The following is a 10975-nucleotide window of genomic DNA, read 5'->3' as shown; positions in this document are numbered from 1 at the left end:
CGCCCCCTGCACGTCCTGTAAGAATGACTCCTCTCTCCTGGGGAGGGCAGGCATCTTCCACAGGAGAGATGACTGTCTCCATATCACGCAGCCAGGCCAGGCAACCACTGTCACTCACTGCAGGTGGCTCAGGTCGCCCTCAGGTGGCCTGACCCCCGCCCAGGCCCGCCCTCACCCTGACCATCTCTGTGCTTGGAAGGGCAGGGCCTTCTCCCATCCCTGAGGCTGCCTGCCCCACTGCACGGCCCCTCCCACCCCCCTCAGGCTGTCCCCACTGCGACCTGAGGTCACCCCCACAGCCTCTCCCCATGGCCCTAACGCTGGCTGCAGAATGAAGCCTCCCGGCCAGCTGGGACTCCAGCACTGCCCTGCACAGGTCCCTCGCTGACCCTGCTCAGCACCCGCAGCCTCGTGGCCTTCAGCCCCCATAGGGTAGAAGGAATTCCCGCGCCGCCCTTGGCACAGAAGCTGGGCGGCCCTGCGGGGCTCTCAGGCTGGACCCGGCTCCCAGCCTCGCAGGCCTCCCCAGCCAGCGCCCACAGGGTCTGCAGCCGCCCGCTGTCCCTTGCTGGGTAATCATGCTCACAGCCTGTGCGACCTCCCTCACCCCCTGGGAGGCTGGGGACACGCGGAGGGACCTCTGGGACAGCAGCCCAGACTCCCAGGACCACCGACCCGCTCCTTCTCTGTGCAGGCTCCGGCTCACAGCCCTGTCCTGCCCACAGCAGCTGTGGAGATCAGGACTGCAGCGCCGACGGGGCAATGCTGCCTCCCAGCCACCAGGGGGCACTGTGGCCACAGCCTCGCCCATGGCAGGGGCAGGAGCCCGGCAGGTCCCTTTGACACAGGGTCAGGTCCCGGCCTCAGCTGCGTGATGAGAAGATTCCCATGGTGCTGGGGTTTTGGCTGCCGGGAGGCTTTGTCCATGGAGTGGGAGGTCACAGGGCTAGACTGGAGCCCTGAGACGACCGTCTTCAGAGCAGATGTGGTCAGGTGACAGGATGACTCGGTCGTCAGACTGCAGAAGGGAAGGGGTGGGGGACAAGCCAGGAGGCACCCGGAGCGGGGACTCAGCACAGACCCCGCAGCACCCAAGCGCCGTCCCGAGCCCCGCAGGGAGCAGGAGCTCGTCACCGGGCACACTGCTCCTGCCTCCCCAGGGCGGATGTCATCTGGCTGACGGGTCCCCGAGGCGATCTCCGGTGCACACGCCACAGCACACTCCGATCCTGTCCCCGCCTGTCACCTCCGCTCTCCCGCCCCGACGGTTCTGCTGGGACACCCCAGAACCCTCTCTGGAGCCACGGGGCCCTGACTGACCCTCCAGCCCTGCGTGCTTTCATCGATCTGCTTCTAGCTGAAGTTAAAATCACTAATTCCGGGCCGCACCGCCGAGCAAGGTGTCATTCGCCTCCCACTGACCTTGCTGCACGGGGTACTGCCGTCGCTGGGCGCGATGCTGACGGTGGCCTGGGTTGCTCTTCGGCGACACGAAGGCCACTCCTACCCAAACCACGACACCTGGCCGGAGCCCGCTCAGCTGTCTGCTGGGTGAGCCCCGGCGTCAGGGGCTGAAAACCCCCATTTTCTGAACATGCGGCCGTGAGGAGGCGTGAGGACGGATCTCGCACCCGCAAGCCGCTGACCAGGGCACCTCCCGCACCCGTCCGCATCGGACCGGCTGTGTCCTCGTTCCCCGCAGTCCAAGCCCTTCCCCCCCGGGATCCCGCTGCCACACGCGGCCGCCTTGTGAATAATTCTCTGTCTTTTGCAAAACTGTCTCGCGGCTGTCACACTGCGGCGGTCCAGGAACGCCGCGGAGGCCCGGCCTGCACCCCACTTCCACTTGCTTGCTCGCTTTGAGTGTGTCGAGCCAGGCGCACACGCCCGTCCCCGACGGCAGGTCCCTCCTCCTCCTTCCCAGGCAGCCTCCTCTGCGGGTGCGTGGGCCGTGGGAGGCGCGCTGGCCGCCGGGCCGTGCACAGCCCTCAGCCCCGCCCAGCTCCATTCCTGAGCGAGAGCCGCGCAGCGGTCCGAGAGTGCGCGCGGAGCAGCCCCTCCCGCCGGCTGCCCTCGGGCCGGTCTGCCCAGGGGCACCTCTCCTCCGGCCGACTCTCCCTGTGGTGCGCAGCGCGGCGGGCAGTGAGCTCCCCCCGCGGGGATCCCTTCTGCTCTCAGTGAGCGAGGGGGATAAGACGCTGCGTTTGTTGTGTTGCGTTTTGCATCACCTTCATTTCTCAGAAATGGAGGAAATGGAATCAAATGCTGATCATGCCAGCGGGGGAGAGTCCAAGGCGGACACACCCTTGCTCTAAGCTGCCGGTGCAGGTGAGCGGGCGCCAGCCGGAGAAGGCAAAACTGAAAGAGGCTTGGGGTCTGGCGTCAGGCAGAGGCTGCGGCCCACGGGCAGAGGCAGGGGCCCGGGAGCCCTTCTTTCCCCAGCTTTGGCACCCAGCGCCCTGGGGCCCTCGGGTGTCACCTGGCATCTGGCTCCACTCCAGGTGTGTTCTGCGGGGTCAGGCCCGGGTCTCTGAGCCGGGAAGACGTGGCAAGGACCAGCCCCTCTCACGGGGAGGGCGGGAAGGGTGGCCCGGCGGTGCCCATTGGCTGGCACCTGGCTGAACCTGAACCCTGCGGCCCCGACTCAGAATCACAGCTCCCAGCAGAGGGAGCCCTGTACCTCGCCTTGCCAGGGGAGGCCCAGTTTTCACCATCCTCAAGGCCACAGCGGCCTCCAGGTCCGCAGGCAGCGGCACCGGCAGCGGCACCCCACCTGGAGGGACGGGGGTGGGGGGTGGAGGACGACAAAGCCCGGCTTGCGTCCTCTGCACACGCACACGCTCAGCACCTTGGGCGGCAGGAACGTGACCCGCGGGTGCTCCGCCTCTGCCTCTGCCTTGCGACTGCGGAAGAGAAGTTTTATTTTATGTTTAGCAGAAGTCCCTGCTGAATCCCTGCCGAACACCTCGGGCACAGCGCCCGGATCCCGGCCGTCCTGCAGCCGCCAAGTGCGGCTGAGCAGGAGCCGAGCAGGACTGAAGGGCCTCAGGGCCGGGGCAGCTTGAGGACGGGGTTCTGACCCCACGGGGCAGGTGGGGAGCGTGAGCAGCGCCGCTCAGAACCGTCTCGAGGGAACACTGGCCACGCCCGATGACGTCCTCGGCCCCAGCACCTCGGCAGCTGGGGGACCTGCCCTCAGCCTCAAGGACGGCACCTGGCGGCCTGTGTCCCCAGCCTGGAACAGCGGGAAGCCTCCAGCCGCCATGCCCCGCCCGGGCCACCTGTGACCAGCACCCGGGTCTTTGCGCCCTGCAGGCCTAGTGACGTCTGCAGCAGGGAGTGGGGAGGGCGGGAGCAGCTGGCCTGAGCGGTGGGGACCGGGACACTCGCGGGCGTCTAGGAAACAGAAGCCTCGGCTCCGCGTCCCCGCATCCTGCCGCCCACCCGCCTCCAGACTCCTCCGGGAAACCCGCCCCCTGTATAAAGACAGCGCTTTAAATTACCGCCCAAGGAGTGACTAACGTCCTCGTTCATGAGAATCTTTGTCAACTCTGTTATTAACCACTTACCAGTGCGATTATTTAAATACAGGGTGACCAAAAATTGCACCTTTTCATTAGTTTTTATAAGATTATATAACAGGAAATATAAAAATGACCATTTTATCAAACTTACTCGTAATTTCTCCGCATATGGTGTATCTGAAAACATTCAACACACAGCACAGCGCTACAATCTGGACAGTCTACCCACCCTTTCCGAATTCCTTTTGCGTTACTGTCTTTCTTTAAACAGCGCACTTTACACCGTCGTGTTGGCCTTTCCTTCTCTGTGGGTGGTGGAATTTCAATAAAACGTGTGTCCACCCACCGAACGTAATGGTGCAGCTGTCAATGATGGGTGTCTGGCTGGCGTTTTGCTACCCTGTATTTTTCAATTATTTCATCTGTGAGACCTAATCGAAATTGCGAGTGACTTTTTGAACCCCCTTGTTTTGAATAAATAGCAAACTAGTTCCCTATTGTTTGGTCCAGAAGGTGCATAAATATTTTATACTAATATTTGTTCCTCGTTTTTTGTCACCATAAACAGAGGTCTCTGTCCACAGAAGTCTGAACCACGGCGTCAGTCCCGCATGCTGCTCCGCGCACGTGCAGAGAGCACACACCTGTGCGTCCCACGCTCCGCTCGGCTCTGCCTGCCCAAGGCCCGTGTGAGCAGTGCAGGCCTCAGTATAACAGCGGAGGGAGGCCGGGGCGTGAGGCTGCGCCCTCGGGAACAGACTGAGGCCCTCCTCCGGGAGCAGATCTGCTCTTCGCAAAGTGGATTTGCTTCAGAGTGAGCGTGGCCCCTTCGTGTGCTCCCTCTTTCCACCTCTGCCTGGGACCAGCGGCCCCGGGGCTGGCGCCAAAGTCCCCGTGCATGCTCTTGCACAGCAGCCTCCGGGGCCACGGCCACGCGCCATTCTGCCCATCGTGAGCGACCTAGTCAGTGGCAAAAAGGACAAAGGCACTGCGCTGTTCGGTACCTACATATAACACATATTTAAAATGTTTTCACACCCGTGTATGTGTGGTAAGAGGCAGAGTGAGCAAGAGGCGGGTGACGTGTAGCGCACACATCTGTTCGTGCATCCCTAGGAATAACGTAAATTTCCGGGGAGGAGAACTGTCGTGTTCCCAGCCCGGTGTCAGCTGGCTGGGTGCTGTGTCCCTGGGACTATGCGTCAGTTCCGCGGTAGCCTGGCCCAGCAAAGGAGTCTGAGACGTCCTGAGAAGCCAGCTCACCGCCCGCTCTGTTTAAGCCCTCAGGTGCGGTGAGCCTCCGCTGCCAGCCTGCTCCGAGGACGAGAGGAAGGCGGATCGCTAGCCTACGCTATGGAGAGCTCGAGGCCGGCCTGCAGAGCCTTGTGAGGGAGACCCTACCTCAAAAACTGAAAGCACATTGAGGATGCGGGGGAGCCGGATGTTAACAAGCAATGCGAGAACGTGGAGGGCCAAGCCGGGCGTGACACCCCTGTGCTTCATGGCGTGTTCCAGGGTGACACCGGGCACAGGGTCTGACCCCGAAGCAGATTTGATGCGATGGCTGCATCTGTGACTCACAGGGACGGAGTCCCCTGCGAACTGCGCGTGCCGCTGTGGGCTGTGCACAGGCCAAACGAGATGAGCTCCTTTGCTCTGGATTTTTTTCCCTGGAGTGCCGGTCATCTGCAGACAAACACCAAGGTCACCCTGAACCTGGAGCCTGAGCACTGGAGTACAGGGCAGGGCCCGGGGGCAGGGGTCCCGCAGGCCATTTAGGCCCCTCCCCATTGTCCCAGTGACCCAGAAAACCCCTGGTTCCCAGAATCTCCGAGGGCCAGTAGGGGCAGAAACGCAACTGACCCAGAATGCAGTTCTGGTCGCCACTCTCATCCTAGAGGAGCCGAGTAGTTTGGCCCCAGGGCCCCGCGCCAGTGTGGAGGTGTCCTGTGGGCAGAGAGGATGCTGCTGGCACCTAGTGGTGGGGACGGGGATGCTCAGGAGGACAGAAGGGCCCCGGCCTGAAGGCGCTCGGGGGACAGTGCCCGCCACAGCCTTGGCAGGGCGGATGGGGAGGGGCCAGGGACCACGTGACATCGTCCCTTGTCACAGCCCTCCCTCCAGGGTTGGCAGCCATCATGGCCCCACCTGTCTTGTGCTGAGCTCACTGTGTCTGCTGCCCCGCTACCTCACAGAGGTGGAAGCAGCTGGGCGCGGGCTGGCCAGCAGCAGAGCAGGAGCGGCGCGGGTCCTGAACACAAGTCTCCTCAGCCCACCTGCACTGCTGCAGCCTGGTCCTGGGGCACACCAATGGGCAGAAAGCTGGGACAGGCTAGGACTCGGGCCTGCAGGTGGGGCAATGGACAGAGGCAGGTGCCCACCATGTCCCCCACGAAGCTAAAGCAGGCCAGGCTGCAAAGGCCCCCGTTCTTGCTAAAGGTGGGTGTCTGGGAGGCTGGGCATGATGGCACACATCTGTGATCTCAGACTAGAGAGGCTGAGGCAGGAGGGTTGCCACAAGTTCAAGGCCAGCCTGAACTACACAGTAAGACTCTGTCTCAAAAAAATAAATAAAACAAGAAGAAGGGAAGCAGGGAGCTCCGGGGTCAGGACTCAGGCGCCCTGGAGGCCAGGTCAGATAGGTGCTTTATTCCTTCTTTTGCTCTCCTTCCCTTTCTTTTTGGATGGAATCACAGTTGCAATTGTCCAAACGGGAGCAGGGTGCTCTGCAAAGGTGCAAGTCCTCTGGTTCTTTGGTGAAAAGAAATATGCTTTTGCCCTGGGATGGCCCCAAGTTGATGTCTCAGGAGACAGCCAGATTTCTGAGGTGAGGGGCCAACTGCTGGTGTGGAACACGGGGATTTCAGTGGGACCCCAAGACCGTGCTTGCAGCCAGTGTGACTTGGGAGATGGAGGCTTTGGGGGGCTGTGTTCTGAGGCTCTCAGAGGATGGCCATGGGCCCACTTCCTCTGGAAGCCAGCTTTTCTTGAGGGCAGGGCCAAGTCAGTCCCCTCAAAACAAGGGGAGGGGTGACCACGGGAGCTCAGCACCTCATGTGGATGCCCAGGCAGGGGGTCATAGCACCAGCCAGGCCAGCACGGAACTCCAGGTCCAGCTGGAAGCACGAGCCAGCCAGTGCGGGGCAGGCAGCCTCCGCTCCGGGTCCAGATTCTGCTCCCTGCTCCTCGAGCCCCCCAGCCATCGGAGGGCCTGTAATTAGCGTTATGATAATGACAGCCTGGGTTTATGGAGCTGCCATCTCCACTATGCGCTTAGTTCTCATGCCAGCCCTTTTGAGGATTGCAGGGGAGGCCGGGAAAGATTAATTGGCTATTTGCATGGGGGAAACTGAGGCACGGGTAGGTTAAAAGACTTGCCCAGGACACGAAGGGAATAAAGCTGCAGAATGAAACTCAGATTTGGGGCTAGCACCCCGAGCGCTGGTCCCTGGCACAGAGGTCACTGACAGAGCTTCCTGAAGGACCAGGAGCGGGAGGGCACAGGCTGGCACAGGCATAGAGCACACGGGTCCCTCCTGTGGCTGGAAAGGACACTCCGCCTTCCAAGCCCCACAGGGAGCGCCGTGCGGTGCGGCTCACCCCACCCTGCCTGAACTTCCCACCTGTGCTCCAAGATCCAGCACCTGGCCATGCCTAGCTACACCTTCCAGAGGGCGACAGGCGACCTTGGGTGTACGACCAGCCCAAGCTCACAGCCAGCTCGGCGTCAGCACCACAAAGTGGGTGCACCTGTCACAGAGCCCTTCCAGCCCCAGAGGGACCAGCCGGGCTTGGCCTCCTCCCCTCAGTGACTTCAGTGGTGACAGGAACCCCTGCTGGAGGATGAGGCCTCAGAGGGACCCGAGGCTCTGCGGACAGGCAGAGTGTGAGCACCACCCATGCCCCAGCAGAGGGGAGGGACGGGCTTCGGAGCAGACGGATCTGTCTCAGTGGCCCTGAAAAGCGGCTACCTGAAGCCAAGAACACAGGAGAGACCATGGCAGGGAAAACTCTCAGCGCCACCATCCTCCCCCACACGGAGCACCCCAGGATCCACGACGTACTGAACCGAACAAGCCCCTCCTGAGGCTTCAGCCCTGCCCGCTGCCCCCAAGGAGAGTATGCGGCCCAGGGGGTCCCTGAGTCCAGCCCACGCCCCTGTAGCGGAAGCCTGGGGACAGCGTCCCTACCAGCCCTGCCGTCTTCCCCGGACACTGCTCCCGTCAGGAGGGCCAAGGATGATATGAAGACACCAGTGTCTCTAGAACCCGGCAGTTTCAAGACGCTGTCTCTGCGCAGTGCAGGAGTGTCCAGGGAAGCCAGAGCTGCGGTTGTGGTGACAAGATGAAGCAGCCTCCATGGGTGACGCCGCAGGTGACAGCGGAGAAAGTGGCCTCCCTCGGGGTCTCACCTGCTGCCCTGCAGCCAGCTCTGCTGTAGCTTCCCCTGCCAGTGAGCCCAGAGGGGACACAGGTGTCGCTTGCACACTGGAGAGACCTGTGAGAACCCTCTCTCCCCGGCCAAACATGAAAAGCTCCCTGATGAAACCAGACACTGGGCCAGGGCCAGGAGCTGCCCCAATCTCGGGCGCCGCAGGAGGAGCGTTGACAAGGCTGCTTCTCCTGCCCCTGGAGGTACCAGCCACCCACACAGGAGGGCAGTGACCCAGAGAGCCAGGGCCCACTCGCTGGCCAGGGCACTGGGGAGCAGCCGCAGTGACCAGGGAGGTTCTGGAGGATTCCTGCAGGACGTGGAGGCCCCCCGGTGCCCACATGGTGTCTACCTCCCCCCTGCAGAGGGTTTGCTATGTGTTTACGGTACAACTTTTTACCCCACTGCTCGGCAATGCACTCTTACTTTTGGAACAAATCCTTGGAGCCATGATAGCTAAAGATGTTAATAAGATGAAAATGCACGCTAGATCAGAGATTAAGTTGTTGGGTTCTGCTACTGAAGAAAGTTGCCGATGAATGTCTTAACTGACACCAAACGTTTGTGGGCAGTTCATCATCTGCTGTGTCTGAGTGCGTTTTCTGTTGCTATGACGAAAGAGCCCAGGCTGTGTACTATTTCATAAAGAAAGAAGGTTTAAATCTGGCTGTGGTGGTACACACCTGTAATCCCAGCCTCCAGGTCACCCCACCAGTGACCGCCTCTTCTCACCAGCCTCTACCTCTACTTGCTAGTGCCATGTACAGATAGAAAGACATCAGTGGACCCCATGATGAGCTCGCCTCCCCAAAGACCTGCCTCTCGGTGCATGAGAATTTGAGGGGACATTCTACATCTAACCAGCAGGGCCAGGGATATAGCTCAGCGGCACAGCGCCTGCCTGGCAAGCACAAGGTCACGAGTTCAATTCCTGGTACCAAAAAAAAAGAAGTATAATAGATCTAAACCAGCAGTCCACCCTAACCCCCAGCACCCCATGTGTGTCCCATTATGTAAAATGCATCTACTCCGTCTCTAAGAGTTGCCAAAGTCCAAACAGTTCCAGTACTGCTGGGTTCAAGTCCAAAGTCTCCTCTGAGACTCAAGGCAAACTCTCAGTTGTGAAACCCTGTGGACGTACAAAGGCTGAGGCCGGAGGATCGCCCTGAGTTCAAGGCCCGCCTGGACTACATAGTGAGACCCTGTCTGAAAAACAAAACCAAACAAAAAGGTTTTGTGGGGCTCACAGTTTTGTTGGCTGAAAGTCCCAGCAGCAAACGCTAGAGCTTGAGGCGTCCCACTGCCATTTCGTGGCAGATGCTTGTGTGCACCAGAGTGCTGTGGCAAGGAGACGGGATGCCAAGGATGGGGAGAGGCAGCTTCCTCTGTTCTAAGGGCTAGAGCCACCTGCCTCCCTGCAGGCCACGCCCCCAACATCCTCTCTCCGGACCCCACCCTTTAAAGGGCCACGCCCCCAGCATCCTCACCAGGGCATGTGGACCTTCAGGGCGCACTGCTTCTAAAACACAGCATGCCACAAGGGCAACACCCTCGCCGACCACATGCAAGGCGGAAAACACAGATCTGCCGCTGGATCCTCAACACCCGTTGCAAAGGCAGCGACCCTTCCCGGGTGCCAAAGGACACTGTGACCACTGTGGCTGTGAGGACCAAGCATCACTTCTGTTCATTTATTTTTCCCAAGTTCTCTAGGTCAGGGGCTGGGGATATAGCTCAGCGGCACAGTGCCTGCCTCGCAAGCACAAGGTCATGAGTTTGATTCCTGGTACCGGAAAAAAAAAAAGCAAGTTCTCTGGGGCATCGACAAGATGGCGCCGTGGTGGGGACAAGGCCACGTCCAGGAGTGCTGGGCGGTGCCGGTTCCCAGCGAGTTATCAGAGGCTCCCAACAGAAGAGCAATTAAGTTAATGCAAATAATGGCTTCATTTTTGTTCAAGTCATGAAGTAAAAGCGAGGCTTTTGAACATTCATTCTATGAGGTCTATGTCATTTGTTGTTTTTGAAAATGCAAGACGTAAATGTAAATTCAGTTAAGTAGTCAGCACTGCCGATGTAATTTGTTTTTCTGGCAACAATACAGATGCAAATGCTGTTGTCTCAGGACATTGTGTCAGAATGTGCTACTTTGAAGAAAGTGTGCAAGAGAAATGTAGTTGGAACTGTGCCTATTGAGCGAACACATAATTCATAAGTGAATCTTGAACTGTAGATACCTCACATGAAACAGAATTTAATATCCTGAGCTCTAAAACCCCTCTGACATTACTAATAGGGATTCGAGTACTTGCTCAAGGAAGTGTGTGCTTTCTCTCTTGGCATGCCCCTCGGAAAGATTTTAGAATTCTATTCAGCCTGGTGTACTGGCATACAACTGTAATCCCAGTACTTGGGAGGCTCAGGCAGCAGGACTGCTGACGTTCAAAGCCAGCGTGGGCTATGTAGCAAGTTCAAGGCCAGCCTGAATGCATAGTGAGCCCCTCTCTCAAAAAAAAAGGAAAAACAAACAAAAAAAGATTTTAGAACTGCTTAGCCTTTGAGTAAGCTGTTAGCAAATCCATCTAAATGTCATATGATGGTGCTAGGACTCCGTGTGTGTGTGTGTGTGTGTGTGTATCTACATGTATGCTTGCATATGTGTATACTCGCATTTGTGTGTATACATTCACATCTAGTCCCAAACTATTGCAATCTTTAATCAAACTGTTCAACAAATAGGTAACCAAAACTTCTTTTGAAAGTTTTTGTGAATCATTACCATCATTGAATACACTTTTTTTTTTTTTTTCTTTCTGAGACAGGGTCTCGCTATGCAGTTCAGGCTGGCCTTGAGCTCACTTTGTAGCCCAGGCTGGTCTCGAATGCACAACAATCCTCCTGCCTCAGCCTCCTGAGTGCTGGGATTACAGGCGCCACCACACCCAGCTCATCACTGAAAACAAATAATGCAGAAAGAATATTTAGATTTATCACCATGAAAGACGTCAACCACATAAATTGTA

General features: G+C 58.7%; 1 long non-coding RNA gene across 1 annotated transcript; it reads left to right on the top strand.

Moving 5' to 3' along the window:
• The first annotated feature begins 779 nt into the window (after window positions 1–779).
• On the top strand, window positions 780–9946 carry LOC102020760. Its single transcript, XR_001231360.1, has 2 exons — window positions 780–2328; window positions 4093–9946. It is a non-coding gene; the product is annotated as an uncharacterized LOC102020760 (long non-coding RNA).
• Window positions 9947–10975: the final 1029 nt, after the last annotated feature.

The sequence above is a fragment of the Chinchilla lanigera genome, unplaced genomic scaffold (assembly GCF_000276665.1).
Source record: "Chinchilla lanigera isolate Chin_1 unplaced genomic scaffold, ChiLan1.0 scaffold00006, whole genome shotgun sequence".
Classification (NCBI taxonomy): domain Eukaryota; kingdom Metazoa; phylum Chordata; class Mammalia; order Rodentia; family Chinchillidae; genus Chinchilla; species Chinchilla lanigera.
This window is presented reverse-complemented; position numbering and strand designations above follow the sequence as displayed.